A 17972-nucleotide genomic window follows, 5' to 3' on the forward strand; every position below is an offset into this window, starting at 1 on the left:
CTCTCTTCTGATCAGAGAGTTGCATTCCTGATGTTTGGAAAGAGAGACCTAACCCTGTTACCCTCCCCCACTTTCTGCCCTCTTATCTTCCCCAAGTCTCCTTTTAGCTTTCCCAAGGACCAAAGCGTACCTCCTCTAATTCTGACTGCTGTATATCTTGTTTGCATAACAATGGATCCCGGATTTCTAAGGGCTCCTTTCTCCGTGGGTCTGTTTGTCTTTGGAGTTTTGAATGCACTTCCCCAGGAGGCCGGCTTTGTCCCGTGTAGCCCCAATAGTGCAGTTCACAGGGAAGTGAAATCCAAAACAGTTTCTAGGGGAACTTGTGCAATGCAAGAATGAGGAAGTCAGCAGGACTTCAGCGAGATTCTCAAGGACGCCCGCCCGGGCACTTTACAGTGAGTGTTATTGTGCTGTTGATTGTCCTTTTAAACAGAAAAAGCACTTCTGGATCTTTTTTGTTTTTTTTGGTGGTTGTTGACACAGGTAGCGATGAATCGGCTGTGACTCACATAATAGCCAATGCCATCAGAGAAAGAGAAGAGGGACATGATTTTGAGGGAAGAGGCCAAGTGTCTGGGCCCCTCAGCAGCAGGGTAGGGACGAGAGCCAAAGATCCCGGTTTCTTCAGAAGTGGAGGGATCTTGCTTTCCGGAGTGGCTGGGTCTCAGGAATGCAGTGAAGCCATGGGATTTTCTGAGCAGCTTCAAACAAGCAGAAGGATTTAGACAATTCTGATTTGGATGATGTGTTTGTCTAACTCAGTGTTCCCCAAAATATTGTTCTCACTTAGTATAAGAAACTTGGAGTTTTGTTACACTTGTTTTTAATACTAAGTCCTCAAAATTTGTGTATTTTACACTCGACACATCTCAGAGTGATGTGGTTTTTTTTTTTTCTTTTTTGGTGGGGAGGGTACTGCAGATTGAATTCAGGGGCCCTCGACCCCTGAGCCCCATCCCCAGCCCCACTTTGTATTTTATTTAGAGACAGGGTCTCACTGAGTTGCTTAGCGCTTCGCTTTTGCTGAGGCTGGCTTTGACCTCGCGATCCTCCTGCCTCAGCCTCCTGAGCTGCTGGGGAGCTAGCCTCATTTTGAGGGGTCACTGGCCACTTACTGGCTGGAGAGCACAGACCCAGATTATGGGACAGCAGCCCCTCTGGATGAAGGCTGAGGTGGGAGGGCCAGGCGGAGGTGGATGTAAAAAGGCACAGAAAGAGCCATTTTGGTGTACACAAATGTGAAAGGTGTTTTTAGGAGTCTCCCACAGTAGTTATGTAAACTTCCTAGAGAGTCACCAAGGAAATAAACGTGTTTTTGAATTCTTGAAGAATGGGCAGAAAGGTCTGGGTGTAGCTCAGTGGTAGAACATCTGCCCCATACAAGGTGCTGAGTCTCATCCCCAGCATCACACTGTGTGTGTGTGTGTGTGCGTGCGCGTGCACACGCGTGTAGCTCCAGAAAACACCAAGATGATAAATCTGAGAGGGGAAGTAAAAATATGTGTGTTCTGGTTTTGGTGTTCACACCCCCAGATGTACCAGATGGCAGGATTTGATGGGTGACAGGAGGATTTGTGGTTGACCGTCGTGTGCTGGGACAAGGCCTGTCCTCTACCCCTCGCCCTCCCACAGCTTCCTCTTTCTAGGGAATGGCACCGCCTCTGATGGGTCCCAGGTGACACCCTCAGGTCCTGGAGGCAGGGTCCCTGGAGTGCTCAGGGAGCCGTGTGCCCAGGCAGTCACTGGTGTGCTGAGCGGTGGGCAGTGGGTCCGGCACCCACAGACAGGAGGTCAGCGGGCTCAGGGTCCCGTGTCCTGTTAACTTGGCCCAGACTCCTGCCTTAAACCCCAGGACAGACGTCCTCAGACCTGAAGACAAAAATAGACTCCCCTTATGCAACCTCAGCACGTGGAGGAGGCCCATGAGCACCTGAGGCCTCAGCCCCGGGCGTCCTGTCTCCTCGCAGACCTGGACCGGGCAGCCCCGTCTGTCAGTGTGTCCGTGTTGAGTGTGCAGCCCAGCTGCCCTTGTCTGAGTGACGGAGCCGGTTGCGGTTTCAGTTGCAGGTTCTGCAGGCCGATGGGCCTCGTGTCCAGCTGGCGGTGGACAGCGTCTTGCCGCGCTGCAGGTGGGAGGGGGCTTCCTTACCACGCCCCCCCTTCCTCCTCCTCCCTGGGGTGGGATCTGGGCAGAGTCAGGCACCCTGCTCATGGCCTTTGTTTGCTGTCTGGGGACAGGTGTCACTTTGCCTTTCTCCTGGAGAAGCTGCGTGTAGGTAGGGGACTGTGGGTTCCTTGTACCCTTCTGATGGTCTGCTCTCGACCCCGATTCGCTCTTTTCAGCTTCTGCGCTTCGAGTCTCAGTTCCTGTGTGTCATTACTCAGGGGTAGATGGAGATCCGTGGCCATCAAGAGCCAGCCCCTGAGAGATGTCTGCTGAAGGCAGTGTTTTCTAGGTTCCCAGGTGACCTCTCCGACTCTTCACCTGTGGCCTGAGTCACTGCTGCCTTGGAACCTGTCCCCAGTGCAGCCGCATGAAAGGGGTGGGGGGCTAGGCCACCAGGGCTCCAGCCTCTGCAGTGGGCCTCTGGGCCTCTCGGAGAGGCCCTGGAGCTGATTGGCCCCAGCTGCCCGCCCTAGGAGCCCACATCAAGGAGGTGCCGTCTGCAAAGCAGAGAGCAGGCCTCTCCAGCGCCAGGTCTGCCGACACCTGGGCTTGGACCCCGTCTCCAGAACCAGGGGCACCCCCGTTCCCCTCCAAGGCCGACCCAGCGCCAGGCATAGTGCTGCGGCAGCTGGGACAGCAGCCTGGCGTCCGGCCAGAGGGAAGCACAGCTTAAGGGGCGTCTCCCACGTCAGGTGTCGCTGATCAGCAGTGCCTGACACGTGGCACCTGTCCACCATGAGCTTCGTCCCCCTGGGTCCCAGGGCGGGGGCAGGGATTTGGGTCCACGCTCTTGTGGTTTAAAATTGCCGCCTTGGTTCCTACCAAGAATCTTCTTGGACAGTGTTAGGGTGTGGGTGTGAGTGACCCCCAGAAGCTCATGTGCGAGGAAATGGAAAAAGGTTCAGAGGAGGAGTGGGTTGTGAGAGCCTTCGCCCACCATGAGTCAGTCCCGCGACGGGGATTAGCTGGGCGGAACTGGAGGCAGGTGGGACGGCGGCAGGGGGCGGGCATGGGGGCGGGGCTCTGGGGCATATATTTTGTGACTGGCAGCAGGGCCTCTCTGCTCCGTGACCCTCATGTGACCTACTTCCCTCCGCCACCTCTTCTGCATGGGTCCTGCCTCTCCTGGGCCCCGAGGAGTGGAGCCCCCAAGGAGTGGAGCCCCCAGGTCCACCTCTCTTTCTCTACAGTTGTTCTGGTCGGGTCTTTCAGTCACAGCAGTGAAGTCGCTGACTAAAACAGACTGTCCCTGTCCTCTCCCCTGCGTCTCTGCCGTAGACCACCCCCAGGGCAGCGTGACCTCCCCTGGGCTTTACAGGGGTGCTCCAGCCAGGTTTGGGCGCAGGACGCCTCGGCCTCCCGTCCCGTGTTCCTTCCCTGTGAGTTACCAGGTGTCCCGCGTTGCCGTTGCTGTCCTCGCCGAGGTGGGCCCTCGCACCCCTAGACTCTCTGCCCCTAGTTCTGCGAGCTAGACTCGGTGACGCTCTCCTGCAATCAGTGATCTGTTTAAAATCTGCTGCAGGTGACAGCCATCCAGATAGGTAAGAGAGCAAACCAAGTTCGCCTGACCCCCACCTGTGGCTGCTGGGTTCACATGACACCCCCACTCTCCCCATGGCTGCCTGGTCCCTGTGACTCTCCTCCCCACCCCCCGTGGCTGCCTGGTGTACCTAACCCCCTCCCGCGGCTGTCGGGTTCGCGTGACCCCCCCCCAGCACTGCCGGGTTCAAGTGACCCCCGCCAAGCACTGCCTGGCTCGCGTGACCCCCCAACCCCCCACAAGCACTGCTGGGTTCGCTTGACACCCCCCCAGCACTGCCGCGTTCGCGTGACCACCCCCCCCCCCAGCACTGCCAGGTACGTGTGACACCCCCCAGTGCTGCTGGGTTCGCGGGACCCCACCCCAGCACTCCCGGCTCCTGTGACCCCCAGCGCTGCGGGGTGCGCCCGTACAGCGAGAGCAGATTGGCACAGGTGATGGCCCTCAGCTGATCTGGGGCCTGGAGCCCGAGGCCAACATGAGCAGCAGGCCTCCCTCCACGCACCACCCACCTGCGCAGGCGGCAGGCAGGAGGAGGTGTTCTCCATGAGAACCCCGCACCCACCTGCCCTGCAGACTGGCACTGCCCAGCTGGCGGGTGCCGAGGTGGGAATGCCCTGGTCTGCGCTGCCCCAGGCAGAGCCCCGCTGGCGGGTGGGCCCTGTGGACGGCCTCCCCGAGGAGCTGGGCTTGTGAGCGGCTCCCTGCGGGTGCTCTGCCAGACTTGACCAGCGCTCTGCCCTGTGCCCCGATGCAGCCACCCATGCCAGTTCACGCGGCATCGGCAGGTGCTGGAGGGCCTCGGAGTGAGTCTGCTGGGGTTCCCAGACCCCATTAGGACCTCGGCGACATGGCGGTGGCTGTGGGAGACGGGACAGAGAAGTGTCTGGAGCTGTGTCAGCGCAGGGCTGTGCTGGGGAGGGTGTGGGAGCAGAGGGAAGGGACGTTGCAGCCCCCGGAGGAGGAGGAAGGGCTGAGCAGGAAGCTCTGTGTGAAGCCCAGAGGGAGCTGGGGGGGGAGGGAGGGAGGGAGGGTCTCCTAGCACGGCCTCTGCAGGACCATTTGCCATGAGACCCGGACGCCTGTGGCCCTGGCCTTGTCCTTGGAAAGCGTAGGTTCCGAGAAGCAATCCTGGTGCTGGTGCTTGGTGTCTTGTGGAAGGCCGGCTTGGGGGCCCCCCCAGGTGCGCGTTTGGCCCCGAGGCTGGCGTTCAGCAGGGCGGCCCAGGCCCGCTCACGGCACTGAGGAGCAGTGAGCACCTGGTTTGTAGACCTGTCGCCCAGTGCAAGGAAACAGGACCCAGAAAAGCACCGGGGCCCAGTCCAGGGCCAGCAGCAACAAGGTGAGCACAGCTGACCCTGGGGAACGTCCATAGTCCCCTGGCAGAGAGCAAGAGGAGGGGCAGAATGGATTCTGTCTTCCATAGAACATACTAGAACGAGTTTGTGTGGTAGAAAGTGCGGACAGAGTGACATTCTACGTGGGGGAAAGGGGTTTGCGTGCCGTGATGGTTGGCGGAGGGAGGCTCCCTTAGGAAAAACGCAATGTAATGCGGGGAGAATGGTGCAGGTGGGTGGTCCCCGCTTTGAAGTCCCCACCTTAAGCGCTGGGCACAGCCGTCACCCAGGGAAGCCAAGAACACGGGGTTGAAGGCAGGAGGGGCTGTGGCCAGGAGGGTGTGCAGCGGGCTGCTCTGGGGCACCCATGGGCCCCTGGGTCTGGGTTGGCTCTGAGGGCAGGGCGTGGCGATGTTTCCTGAGGGCTGCGAGCCCATCAGTCCTGCACGGAAACCTCCAAACTGTGAGTGGAAACAAACCTCTTCTCTTTAGGAGTCAATTCTCTCAGGTGTGTGACAGTGACCATAGCTGACCAAGACGAATAGTCTAAAGGGACCTAACTTCCCTCCCGGGGGTCTGGAAAGGACCAGGTGGTGACGAGTGTACAGCTGTGACGTGCACCCCCCAGGTCGTGTTGAGGGATGGCTCCCGCCAGGCTCTGCTGCTGGGCTTTATGTGTGGGGTGTCCTCCTCCTTCAAAGCACTCCCTGGAGTAAAGGAGGGCAGCGCCCGTGTTGGAAGGCACTGCCCGGGGCGGAGCGGACACGCGCGTTTCCTGGGCCTGCACGCTCCTGTCTGTCCTGGAGAACTCCCACAGAGGGAGTGAGTGGGTTCCTCCTCGGACTCCCTGCACCTGTGGAAGGTCCACCTTCTGGAAGGAGTTTAGAGGGCATCCCCAGAGCCTGCGGCCTTCTGGAGGACTGAGGTGGTGGCAGGCCCCTCGATCCTTGCTGTGCAGGGACCTCTGGAGAGAGCCCCGCTCCCCTGTCCTCCAGCTCACTGCCACGGCGCCGCCCCGGGTTTGCAGATGGTCGCCTGTGGCCTTTGCTCTTGGAGGGTCTTAAAGGTCCATGTTCCGTCCAAACGTCACAGTTCAACAAGGGGTGGCAGCTTCCCAGTAGTCTTCAGGAGGTGGCCCTGCTCGTGGGACCTGGCAGGACACAGGCCAGTGGCCTCTGGGTGGGCTGCAGGGCTGTGCTGAGGGCCTCCCTGGCCCCAGGGCTGCGCAAACCAAGGTGGACATTGTCGCCCAGCAAAGTAACGGCTTGACTTCCCAGAGTGGTGCCCATGTCTCGTGACATCTCTGGGACAGCTTTCCCTGGCACCAGGCCCTGGAGGGCACCTGTAGTCCTCCTGCCCCGTGCACCCCAGTTTCTATAGCGTCGACACTTTTAGCCCTTCCTTAAAAAATAAGAATAAACAGTTCCACGTGGCCACTGAGGGAGCATTTGGTGCACAGGTTGCTGGGCCCAGAGCTGCGGGCTTGGTCCCCAGCCTGTGGAGCCCGCGGAGGTCTTGGGCTACAGGGGTCATGCCCTTGAGGGTTGGGAGCCCAGCTGCTGGCCCCCTTCACCCTCCTGCCGGGCGGTGAGGGTGAGCACCACTCGGCTCTGCCCCGTCCCCTGCCATGGCCTGCTCCCGCCCCCCATCAGAGACCCTCTGAGCGTGGACTGGCACCTCCAAAGCTGAGCCCAAGTAAGACTTTGCTCTCTGTAGGTGGGTTTGTCCCATGTGCTTGTTGTGACAGAGCTAACGCCGAGGTGTCACTTATGTTTTGGCCACAAATAATCATAGGTTTCATTACATATTAGACACTTTCCTATTTTGGTGCAGCTCTGAGGGTCATTCTCTCTGTTCCTCTTGCTCTTGTCTGTCTTACACGTTGCATGTTTCACCAAAGGGATGCTGTACGTTGTGTGTGCATGCGTGCACGCACTTTTTGCCTGAGCATTGCATAGAATGAGGGTCACACAGACGTCTAGGTCAGTGACTCCCTTTCCTGACCCTGGGTTCTGTGGGGGTGTTTCGATGGCTGCACATCAGCTTTAAGGTCGTATGTTGGGGTGAGGAGCTTTTCGATGTGGGGTTGTCATCGAGGTTGGCATTAGGAATTGAGGAGACTTGTCCTCTCGACCCAGAAACCAGGTGGGCAACCAGGGCAGTGGGTGAAGAGCCCGTGAACCCGGCTCCCGCACCCATCCCCGGTGCCTCCACAGGCTGTCCTGCGCAGCCTTGGCGCTGTGCTCTGCCCAGATTTTGTGCCATGCATCCTGTTCTCAGCGGCGCTCACGGCTGTCGGTGCCCATGCTGACCCCTCTCGGGGTTCCAAGCCGACACTGCCGGTGATTTGATCTCCTGGTGATGTACAGAGAGGCGCCAGCCACGGCCCAAGCCCCCACCAGCTCCCGGGAGACGTCAGCCCCATTCCTAAGCCTGGCCCCGTGCTGACTTGGTGAAGTCCCCATCCTGAGCGTCCCAGAGCCCTTGTGCAGTCTCCACGTTGTCCTGTGTGTGGCACATCCCAGGCAATGGGTGACATCTCCCGGGGTGTGGGGGCTTATAACAGAGGAACTAGGTGGAAGCCCATGTTAAGTGTGCGAGGCAGGACCGCGACCGCCTGTGTGACGGGATTTTGCAAAGAGATGTAAGACCTTGGTCACGTGATGAGTGTGTACTACCAGATGGAGGGAAATGACCTCCTCTCTGGGTGGAGGCTGCTACCTGTGAAGTAGCTGACAGGGAGCGTCCTCGCGTCACCCTGGCGCTGAGCCACGCCTGCACGCACCTGGCCTGTGTTTGGCCCACGAAGGTGTCTCCCAGCTGGGCTGCCGCGAGGTGGGCGTCCCTGCCAGGGCGTCTTTGAAACTGGCTTATCTCCCTTCCTGCCTCCACTCCCAGCCGGGCTCCCTGGGTGGGCCCCTTCCTGCTCCTTTCCCCTCTCAGATGGGCTTCTCGGCCTGGCCTGCTGTGCTGCGCGGTGGCCTCTCTCCAGCCCTGCGACTTCTCCGTCTCTGGAGAGCCCCCTGGGGCCCACAGCTGAGCCGGGAGTCTCCCATCCTGCGTTCTGTGCCCCCCGCAGCGGTGCAGTCACCCCAGGACCTGCGTGTTTCAGTGTTTCCAAGCCCCTGAGTGCCGGCGACCCAAGGTCCAGTGTCTTAGGTCAGCACCAGCACCAGGTGTCCTTCCAGGTGCCCGTCATGCCTGGGGCTCTCAGGCCCCCTCTGGGGGATGGCCGCCTTGCACCCATGGTTCTGTCTGTGCGTTGCTTGCAGGGGGCAGGGTGGCGGCTGCGGGTTGGTGTTCACAGGTGACCCTGCGAGTCCTGGGGGCGGGTTAGGTAGAGGCTGGGATTCCCGGGGCGTCCTCTTCTCCCCACCGCCCTCCAGGGAATCTGGTCCTGAGCTGCCCCAGGTGCTTCCTGGGTGGGGGCTGCTGCTGTGATGGTTCAGCCCGAGTGTGGTCTGCGGGTGTGCGTGCGCGCGTGCGTCTCTGCCCGAGGCCTTGCCGTGCTCTGCTCGAGGCCTTGCCGTGCTCTGCTCTGGTCTGATGCCAACAGGCGAGCTGTCCGGCTGCGGCCCAGAACCTCTGTCCCCTGTGGCTGTGCCGTGTCTCACCACCTCTTGTGCGGCCACCTGTGCTGACCTGTGGCGGGAGCGCTGAGAGCCTCCCCTGGGTGAGCAGTGCAGGTGGTCAGTCCCCAGGCGGGCAAATGGAGTGCCTGCATCCAGAGGCCACGTGGCTGTGTGCTGGGTGGAAGGCTCGGGGCAGGCCGAGTCCTGGGAACTGGGGAAGCACGGTGGCAGGCACGTCCCCTCCTCAGGGCTGTGAAGGCACCTGGGGACCAGGGCCTCTGCAGCTTCCATAGCCCCCAATTGGCCAGATCCCTGCCTCGTGGGGACTGCGTCACTCACACTGCAGGAGCCTGTAGGGAGGTGGACACCTTCCATCCTGAGAGGTCGCCATTAGTCATCTGGCAGAGGTGACTCAGTTTCCTTGGGTGGCCTCCGGGAGCTGCATCCTGAGCTCCAGGCAGAGCTGTGGGTGTCAGGTGGAGGAGGAGGAAGGGCCCGGGGTGATCTGGGACAGGGCGCTCCTGTGCATAGGTGGGCGCAGGCGGCGGGGTGCGTGCGGCGGGAGGTCACTGCCAACGCAGCAGCAGAGGTGCTGGGAAGGCCAGCAGGGACAGGTGCGGACTCTGGATCCTGTCTTGGGGCCTCCTGTGGCCTTGCTAGCGGGGGCTCAGTGGAAGGGTTTCCTCACAGTGGACAGTGGTGGCGGTTGGTGCTTGGGCACGGGAGGCTGGCTGGTGGCCGCCTCCCCGTTCAGGTGACGGAGGTCTGCAGGAGTTTCCTGGGGCTGCCGTGACACTGAGCCACACCCGGGGGCTTACAGCTGCAGATGGTGTTCTCTGACAGTGTGCAGGCCGGGTCCCTCAAACTAGGGAGCCAGCAGGGCTGAGTCCCCTCCAGGGACCCCCCCCTCCTGCCGCCTGCTTCACGAGGTCTTGTCTCCTGTCCTCGTCAGGACAGCTGACGCTGGACTCGGGCCTCACTCGGGGACCGCAGAGGCTCCCTTGTGGGGTCCTCGTCAGTCTGCGGATAGCCGTTTTCCAGGTCAGGGACTGGGGGTGGACAGCTGTCCTGGGGACCAGTCTTGGCCCACGTGGAGGGCCTGTAGGTTGGAATGGGCGGGACAGGGAAGGCCTGGTCATGGGGCTGCTGCGCTGACCCTAGGTGTAGGGGGACAGGGGACGGTCCTCGGCCCATGGCGAGGATTCCCGAAGGCTTGGGAGAGCGCAGCCGGAGCAGGGCAGGGAGGCAGGAAGTGGCCACACGGAGAGGGCGGCCTGGGCTCCGGGCAGGCTGAGTGCCGGCGACCCAAGGTCCAGTGTCTTAGGTCAGCACCGGGGTGGAAACCTCATGAGCTTCACTTTGAAGGACGAACCCCAGGTCTGGCCTCCCAAGGAGAGCTGCTACAGGGGCGCGGGGCTGGCGGCTGGCCCTGCAGCAGCCCCCGAGGCCCCCAGCTCCAGGGCACCTTCCTGCCCACAGGTGGCCGGGTGCTGCCCGGGAGGGTCCAGCAGGTTGGCTGCTGACCATGACGTCAGTGGTGGCTGCTGTGCTCCTGCTCCGCTTCCTGTCACTCTTCCTCCCCTGGCTGCAGCTCCCCCTCCCGTCAGTCACCACGCCCCTCCCCCTCCCTCCCTCTCGCCCCCCCATCCCCCATGGACGTGGAGGACAGGCCTGCAGAGCCAGGAGGAAGGTACACAGCCCTGATGCAGGGCTGCTGGCCCTCCCTCCTGTGCCCACCCTGCCATGGGAGGCCCCTCTGGTCACACTGGCCCTGAGGGACTTCACAGTGGCCTGGGCTTCCACCCCCTTCCTTCTGCTCTTGTGCTGGTGCCGCCGGCCGTGGCTTGGTCTGCAGGCACACGGCACTCTCCAGACACGGGGGAGGGCGGTGCCGGGCGCCGGATGGAGTGCGGGGAGCCTGGACGGCGGCCACCCCGGGGGCTCTGCTGGACAGAGCACTGCTGCGTTGTGCCCACATGGGCTCCACTTGCCAGCTGATGCCGGTCACACCCAGGGGCACGAGGCCCCTCCCGAGAGGATGGTTTCCAGGGGTGGCCCAGGTTCGGAGGCTCCCTTTCCCTTCCGCGGAGTCGCCGCGCCCAGCCGCACGGGGTGCTGTAAGAGCAGGGTGCTGAGTGAGTGGGGGGCAGGGTGTGCTCCAAGGACGGGTCCAGCGCCTGCGGTGCGCCCAGAGGGCGGTGCTGAGGTCCCGTCTCTGCCTGCAGTCCTTCGGGAACACGGGTGGGCGGGCAGCAGCTTGGCACTAGTCTCAAGGCACAGAGCGGTGCTTCCCTCTGCAGGACCCCGAGCAGAGCTCCCATAGACCCCGGCTCCCTGCAGGGCTTTGGTCTAGAGTGTTCCCATGGCTCTTGGAGCACCTGGTCCAAGAGTGGACACACGTGGGGACCCTCTTCCTTCCCACTTCCCCTCCACACAGCGCAGGCCATGCGAGAACACAAACCAGGAAGAGGGAAGGTGGCCCTGAGTGGCCTGTGATCTTGGGGTGTCATTAAGAGTGGTGAATGACGTGCTGGGGCGTCGCTAATTATATTCTGGCACCTGCTTCCCATGTCCGCTCTCTAATTATGCCCCAGCCACGGCTGGCACAACTGCCCGAGGCCAGGGCCCTCTGTCCTTCTCCCCTCGGAGGTCTGGGTTGTGACTTGTAACCCCGTCGGGGCTCACGGGCACTGGCACTTGGGTCCCATCACTTAACGAGCAGCTACGACCACCCCGTCCTGGGGGTGCACTCGTGGGCATGGCCACGTGAACTTGGACAGGGATGTGAGGTCTGCGTGGTGCATGTGGTGGCCGTCCCGGGCCTGCCTGAAGTTGGTCCCCAGCACCCGTCTTCAGCCCCCCTACCAGAGTGTAAACGGAGGGCCCCAAACAACTCTTTGGGTCAAGTGCTGGGACGGCTAACTGCCTCTGGGTGGCGGAGAGGCCGCACATAGAGATCAATGCCCCCTCACCCCGCCCTGTTCAGAGAACCCCCTGCCTCTGCACGGCTGTCTCTGGGCGGCCACCTTTCAGGTCTCGTGGGAGCCTCCCTCTGGTGCCAGCTCTGAAGGGCAGGAGCGTAGCCCTGCTCTCACATGGCTTCTGTCCTGGTGGGCCCTTGGGACGCAGCTGTCCCTCACTCTCTGTCCCTTTAGAAAGCCCCCACATAGAGGGTGAGGAGTTATGGGCGGGTAGTGTGGTCCCTGCTGGGACGTCCTGTGTCCTCAGTTTGGTCCCCTGCACTTGGACTTTGGAAATGCATCAGCCACGCAAGTTGGCCACTAGCACCCTTTCCCCGTCCTCAGACTTTCCGTTTCTGCTTGTGGTCTTTGTCAATCGAGGACGTTCACAGGTCGCCGCGGAGAGGTCTTACCGTGTTTGACTTGTGGGCCCATGTGTTATAAACCCGACCCTCGGCACTAGGTCGCCACGTTTATAGAACACACACAGCTTGTCTCCTAGCGGAGCAACATGGTGCTCAACGTTCTGTCACTGGCAAAACGCCCGCGACAGTCGGCCTGTGAAGAGAAGAGGTGACAGGTAGCGGCACCCGCCTGTACTGCCAGCTGGCAGGGTGCGGGTGTGAGCTGGCCAGGCAGGTGGAGACCTGTCTCAAAATGGGTAACGATGAAAAGGGCCAGGGAGGTGGCTCAGAGCCCCTCTGGGCTCCGTCCCAGGGGGCAGAAGAAAAGGGAGAGGGCTTCATCTTGGCTCAGTTTGGGAGGTGGATGCTGCTGCCTGGGCCTGTGGTAGCACATCAGGCATCGGCGGGGAATGTGTGGTGCATCAGACCATCCACCTCGAAAGAACAGGGTCGCTGTTGCCCCGGGCCACACCCCCGTGATCAGCCCGTCTCAGAGGGTGCGCTGTGTCCAGCCTTAACCCCGTCTCCTCGACACGAGTCCTCTGACGTTCCGCCCTCCCCCCGACTCAGACACGAAACGTCCGTGAGCAGAACACGTGATCGCCAGGCCCAGCCGGCCCTGACCACACCCGGCCCTTCACCTGTGGGTCGCCGTCTGCCCTCGCCCGGTCTCCCAGGTTCCGTGAGGCCCGGCCTGGCGGGAGGCCCTCTGCATGGGCTGGTCACCCTCCCCGTGGTGCTTACGTTCCTGGTGACGCTCTCACAGGAGCACAGCCGAGGGTGGAGGACAGAAGTGGAAGGGTGGCAAGAGGTGGCCCTGCCAGGGGCCCTTAGGAAGGATGGCAGGATGGAGTGGCCTTTAAAGTGCACGCTGGACCGAGAGGTCAGCCCGTGGTTCCCTGCCTTCAGAGCCCCGAGGCAGCTGGGTGCAGCAGGAGCCCACACAGGGCCTGCCGGGACCCTGGCTCCGAAGCAGAGCGTTTGGGCCAAAGGACGTCCCCACGGAGCCTGGGACGTCCCCTTGGAGCCTGGGACCCTATGCTCATCTGCAGTGACTGAAAATTCAAGTCGTGCAGGTCGGCTCAGTGACGCACCCTGAGGCCACCCACCCACCCGGTGAAGGCAGGAACGGGCAAGATGACGCGTGCACAGTTGTCCCGCAGCACTGACCGAGGCCGGCACAGGGTTCTCGGACTGGGCTGCCCCAGGACGCGGCCACACGCGTCTGTAGCCCCCGTGCTCCTTTGTGAGGGAAGCACTAGGAAGACCCTGTTGTGGGACTGTCATTGTGATGGTCTGAGGGGCGTCCTATAGAGGCCTGATCAGGGGAAATGAAGGTCCCTGATGCTCATTTGTTTCTATCACTCTCCAACAGGTGGCCTTGGGGGGACCTGAGGTTGCAGGCTCTGGGGGTCCCATGGCAGCCTCCAGGTGCCCACTCGGGCGCAGGCGAGACCGCCTGCCCTGGAGGAGGCTCTGGGGCCAATCCTGGCCTGGCCCTCAGAGGCCACCAGGTTCCTGGGCTCGCAGCTGCCACCTCTGAGCTCCTGCGTGGTATGTTCATGCAGCGTCTGGCGCAGACTCCTCTCCACGCCTGGCTCTCCCCATCCCCTCAGTTGTGGCACTTCCTCAGGGCACCTTCTGATTTCTCCTGCGAGGTTAGAGCCAGGAGTGTTCAGGAGGGCGGCCCTGTGCAGTCTGCGCGTGTGCACACGTTCCCAATAGTCTCCTGTCCCTCATTTCTAGTTGTGTCCCTCGGTGGGGACTAGGAACATTCTTTGTGGATCTTACTTCTCCTGTGTTTGAGGCTCTGTTATGGCCACTGCTGGAGAATTTTCCGGATGCGCCTGGGAGTAAGTTGAGCTACCTCCCTAGTGGGGTGCTTGTGCAGATCACGCTGGACGTCCTAATGGACGGTCACCTAGTTTGTCTTAATCACAGCTGACTTTCAGTGGGACGCCAACCTTCTCTCCCAGGGAGCCTCGTCCTCAGATCCCCTTTGTGCTGGTGACAGGCAAATCATACCTTAACACTTCGGGTGCCATCAGGAGAGATTTATAACCTTTAATTCTTGTCGTTTTATTTTACGTCAGCTACGAAGAATAACGAGACTTATAACTGGGCACAGAGGCACACACTTGAAATCCCAGCGACTCGGGGGGCTGAGTCCGGAGGTCGCAGGATCAAGACCAGCCCCAGCAACTTAGAGACCCTGTCTCAAAATAAAAGGGCTGGGGAGGTAGCTCAGTGGTACCGCATGGCGGTGTGCAATCCCCAGCACCACAAAAAGGAAAGAGATTTACAAAGAAAATGATCACATTACCCCTGATTATGAAAAATGCACTAATGAATCTGTGCATATGTTCGTGTGTAGGAGTGTCACTGTTCTTGCCTCATTTCAAGCAGATTGGCCAGTTTTTGTCTGATAACGAACCTCTCAAAAGTTCATGTATGAAAGGGTTTCGTTTTAAGTGTTTTTACACCTGGTTAGATGATATTTTCCAAAATAGTGAAGTAAAATTCAGTTTAAAATTTTTTTTCAGTTTTGTTTGTTCGTTTGTCTTTGGTCCTGCTCAGACCACTCGGGCCTTGGGCATGCAGCCGTGGTGGGCTCTACCACTGTGCTCCACCCCCAGCCCCCCAAAGTCAGCCACAAATCTGAGTCGGCACCTTTTTTGTTTGCAAAACTCTATTCAGATAGTGGAAGCGGCGTTGCAGGGGAACAGAGTCAAACGCGCGACTGTAGTAGTCTCCGTGCTTCTGGCCTGGGAGGAAAGTCTTCTCCCAGAGGATGTGGAGCCTAACTGGTCCAGAGACTCTGTGCGCGAGCATGCCCTGTGTACATGGTCTTTTTGGGGGGTTGTTGCAGACTGAGCCCAGAGGTGCTTAACCACCGAGTCACATTCCCAGCCCCTCCCTTTTTAAAATGTACATATTTCGTTGTCGGTGAACCTCTTTAATCCGATTACTTCTATGTGGTGCTGAGAATTGAACTCGGTCCCTCTCACATGCTAGGCAAGTGCTCTACCACTGAGCCACCACCCAGTCCCTTCCCAGCTCTTTTTATATTTAGAGACGGGGTCGCGCTGAGTTGCTTAGAGAAGGCGCAGCAGGGGGCCCCTTGCCGATGGAGCCCAGGTTCAAAAAGAGGGTGCAGGGCCCACTCTGCGTTTAGGGAGCACCTGCTGTCTCCCTAAGGGAAACCAAGGCTTTCTTGTCTCAGAACCTGCACCTTCTGAGAGGGACAGGAGGACACGCGGTCAGCTGTGTCCAGGAGAGGGGAGCAGCCTTCCTTTGCCCTGCAGTGCCCTGAGATGAGCAGGGAGCAATGGTGGCCTTGTGTCCTGACCCTGTGCCTGGCCACCTCTGGGTCCCGCTGTGCAGCCCACCAGAGGCCCACCAGCGCGCCTCTGAGCTGCCCCGGGACCCTCGCCGCGCCTGCCTCCCCGCCGGCCGCCTACCTGTGGGTGTCTTCCTGGAGCAGCCTCCCTCCTGTGCTCGTGAGCGCCGTCTGCACCCCGGGAGCCTGCGCCCTGGAGCGGCACCTCGCTGGCCCTCCTCCTCACTCCCCCTGCCCCATAATTAGGCGGCGCTGTCACCGAGCGGAGCCTGCTGTTAGCCCGGCCCTGTGGGCGGGAGCTGGGCCTCCAGTCACCCTGAAGGTGCCTGGGGCCGTGCCGTGGGAAGGACAGGAATGGGGACGAGACCCCAGAAATCCCAGGCTCCACAGAGGTCCCTGGAGGGATTGTGTGACCCGGTTCTCACTTGGTGGCGCCTGCTCCAGTTGGAGCGTGGGGATGTCCCAGTGGCAGGACCTTTAAGATGGGAGCCTCCCGCCAGGGAAGTAGGTCGCTGGCAGCATGTCCTCCACATTGATGTCGTCCGTCTCCGTGGCTCGGAGGCTCCTCGTGACCTTGCAGGAGACTGGTTGGGTGAGCAAGCCTGGTCCCCCGAATCCCCGTCGGCACTCCCCACCATTGAGGCGTCATCCCCACGGGGCCTCCTGGGCTGAGCTGGTGTGGGCACCGCGCTCTTGAACCTCCACAATGGCAGCTCGGCGACCCTCTGGTTTCACACCGCACCCCGCCTCAGGGATTCTGTCACAGTAGCGTGTCCTCCGTTTCCATTGCGTGTATGTCTGGGGACTGCCACCAGCCGTGTGCATCCTTTTTGGTTGCGGAGTACCATCCCATTGGGTGGAGGCTCCGCAGTTTGAATGGGTCATTTGCAGCTTTCTGTTGCACATGAAGCTGCTGCAGTGACCTCGTGCTGAAGTCTTCACATTAGCTATGGCTTTGTTGTCCTTGGATCTGCAGAGCACCCCAGTGACCTGGGTGGCAGTCTCGGTGCCCAGCTTGGCACTGTCAGGAGCTGGGGGACCTTCAGGAGGGGGCCTGGTGGGAGGTTTTGGTCAATGGAGGCTTGTCCTCAGGGTGCTGGGGCCCCCAGTCGTCTTGGGCCCTCTCGATTCCCAGGTGGGGGCGGGGGGAACAGGCCTCCTTGGCAGCCACCCCCCCATGGGGGCGGTGCCCCCAGGTCCACAGCAGCAGGGCCGGTCGCTCAGGGACCGAGACGCCGAGGCTCAGCGCACACAGACCTCCCCCGTTCAGGTGGTCACCACGGGGACGGCCACTGCTGGTCCTGCAATGAGGCCGTCCTCCTGGTGAGCGCCTCAGCGTCTAACAGGGCAGGAGTCGCTCTCCTCCTGGGCTGTGCGCGTCTTGTGACTGCTGTAAGAGATCGTCACCACCCTGGTGGCTTGGAGCCCCACACTCTGTTGTCACCTCACACTGCGGGAGGCCGAGTCGGGGGGTGGGGGTGGGTCCAGGAGCCAGGGGCCTTCACCGCCCGAGGCACCTGGAGGAGCTGGGTCCTGGCCCTCTGGCCCGCGAGCGAGCCTGCCTCTGTCACCGTGGCCCTTGCTGTCCTCCCTTGGACTCCACGAGTCCCACAGCTCTGGCGTTCACTTTCCCCCTGCAGACGTGTCCCCGTAGGAGTGACCCAGCCACCTCGCTGCGCCAGTCCGCACATTAATGGCGTCTTCCTTAACCACGGGCTGTGGGAAGGCTCCTGGCTCCAGAGCCCTGCCCGTGCCCCGGGGTGCAGTGTGCTCTGCCGGGCGCTGAGCAGAGCCGCCGCTCCTTGGTCGTCCCTGGTGTCGTGTCTGTTTGGTCTCAGTCTAGCAGGGTGGCTGCCGGCCGGGTGATGACCCAGCACTCTCCCCCTGCCCAGCGGCTCCTTCCAGGCAGGGGTCAGGGCGCTCGGTTTCCTGCGGGTCCCTGGTTCGTGTCGGGCCTGGGCTCCCTGAACCTGCTCACTCGCCAGGGAGGGTCAGACGGCAGTGGCCCAGGACTGGGGTCCCTCTCCCTGATCACAGTGCAGCAGGGACACGTGGCCAGGGCGGCCACACTCCTGATCCCCGCTGTCGACCTGTGGCAGGGCAGGGCCTGGTATGGACACTGTCACTGAGCTTGGCCGAAGGGGACGCGTCAGGTGACGCTCAGCTGAGGACACGTAGCCATTCCGTCCACCACTCTGTGGGGGAGCCTCTCACCTCGCAGGTGTTCCTTTGTCCCTTGCTGCTTGAGGAAACGTAGACGGTGTCTTCCTTTCTGTGTGTGGATGGATCTCACCTTGGCCTCGGAGCCCTGTTTGTCTCAGTCCTAGCACAGCCTGGCGCTCGGCCCGGGCCTGTGTGACGCACCCATCGCCTCCCGGGCCAGCGCCTGCGCCGTCTTCCCGAGATGGGCACCTGGCTTCCCTCCTGGGACCCGTGGCGCTGTCTCCAACTTGGAAACGCTGGTCCAGGAGGACCTCTCCGCTGGGTGAGCCTCGCACTGAACGGGGATCTAGGTGGGAACTGGATGCTCTTAGTTCACATTCACTTGGTGCCATTTCAGAGAGAGAGAGAGAGAGGCGTAGATGAACAACGAGGCTCACGGTAGCTCTTGTCCCAGTTTGTGGATGTCGATCGAGGGGCATCTTGGAT

General features: G+C 61.2%; 2 protein-coding genes across 2 annotated transcripts in view; one reads left to right on the top strand and one right to left on the bottom strand.

Annotated features, from left to right (window-relative positions):
* The window catches only part of LOC139703511 (steryl-sulfatase-like), a 100634-nt gene extending 100406 nt beyond the window's left edge, over nucleotides 1-228 (bottom strand). The window contains exon 1 of the mRNA XM_071606994.1: nucleotides 131-228. The gene's annotated coding sequence lies outside the window, so the exon portion shown is untranslated. The remainder of the gene's footprint in view (nucleotides 1-130) is intronic.
* The window catches only part of LOC114106837 (pseudouridine-5'-phosphatase), a 58350-nt gene that overhangs the window by 2290 nt on the left and 38088 nt on the right, over nucleotides 1-17972 (top strand). The window lies entirely within an intron of this gene.

This window comes from Marmota flaviventris, chromosome Y, assembly GCF_047511675.1.
Source record: "Marmota flaviventris isolate mMarFla1 chromosome Y, mMarFla1.hap1, whole genome shotgun sequence".
Classification (NCBI taxonomy): domain Eukaryota; kingdom Metazoa; phylum Chordata; class Mammalia; order Rodentia; family Sciuridae; genus Marmota; species Marmota flaviventris.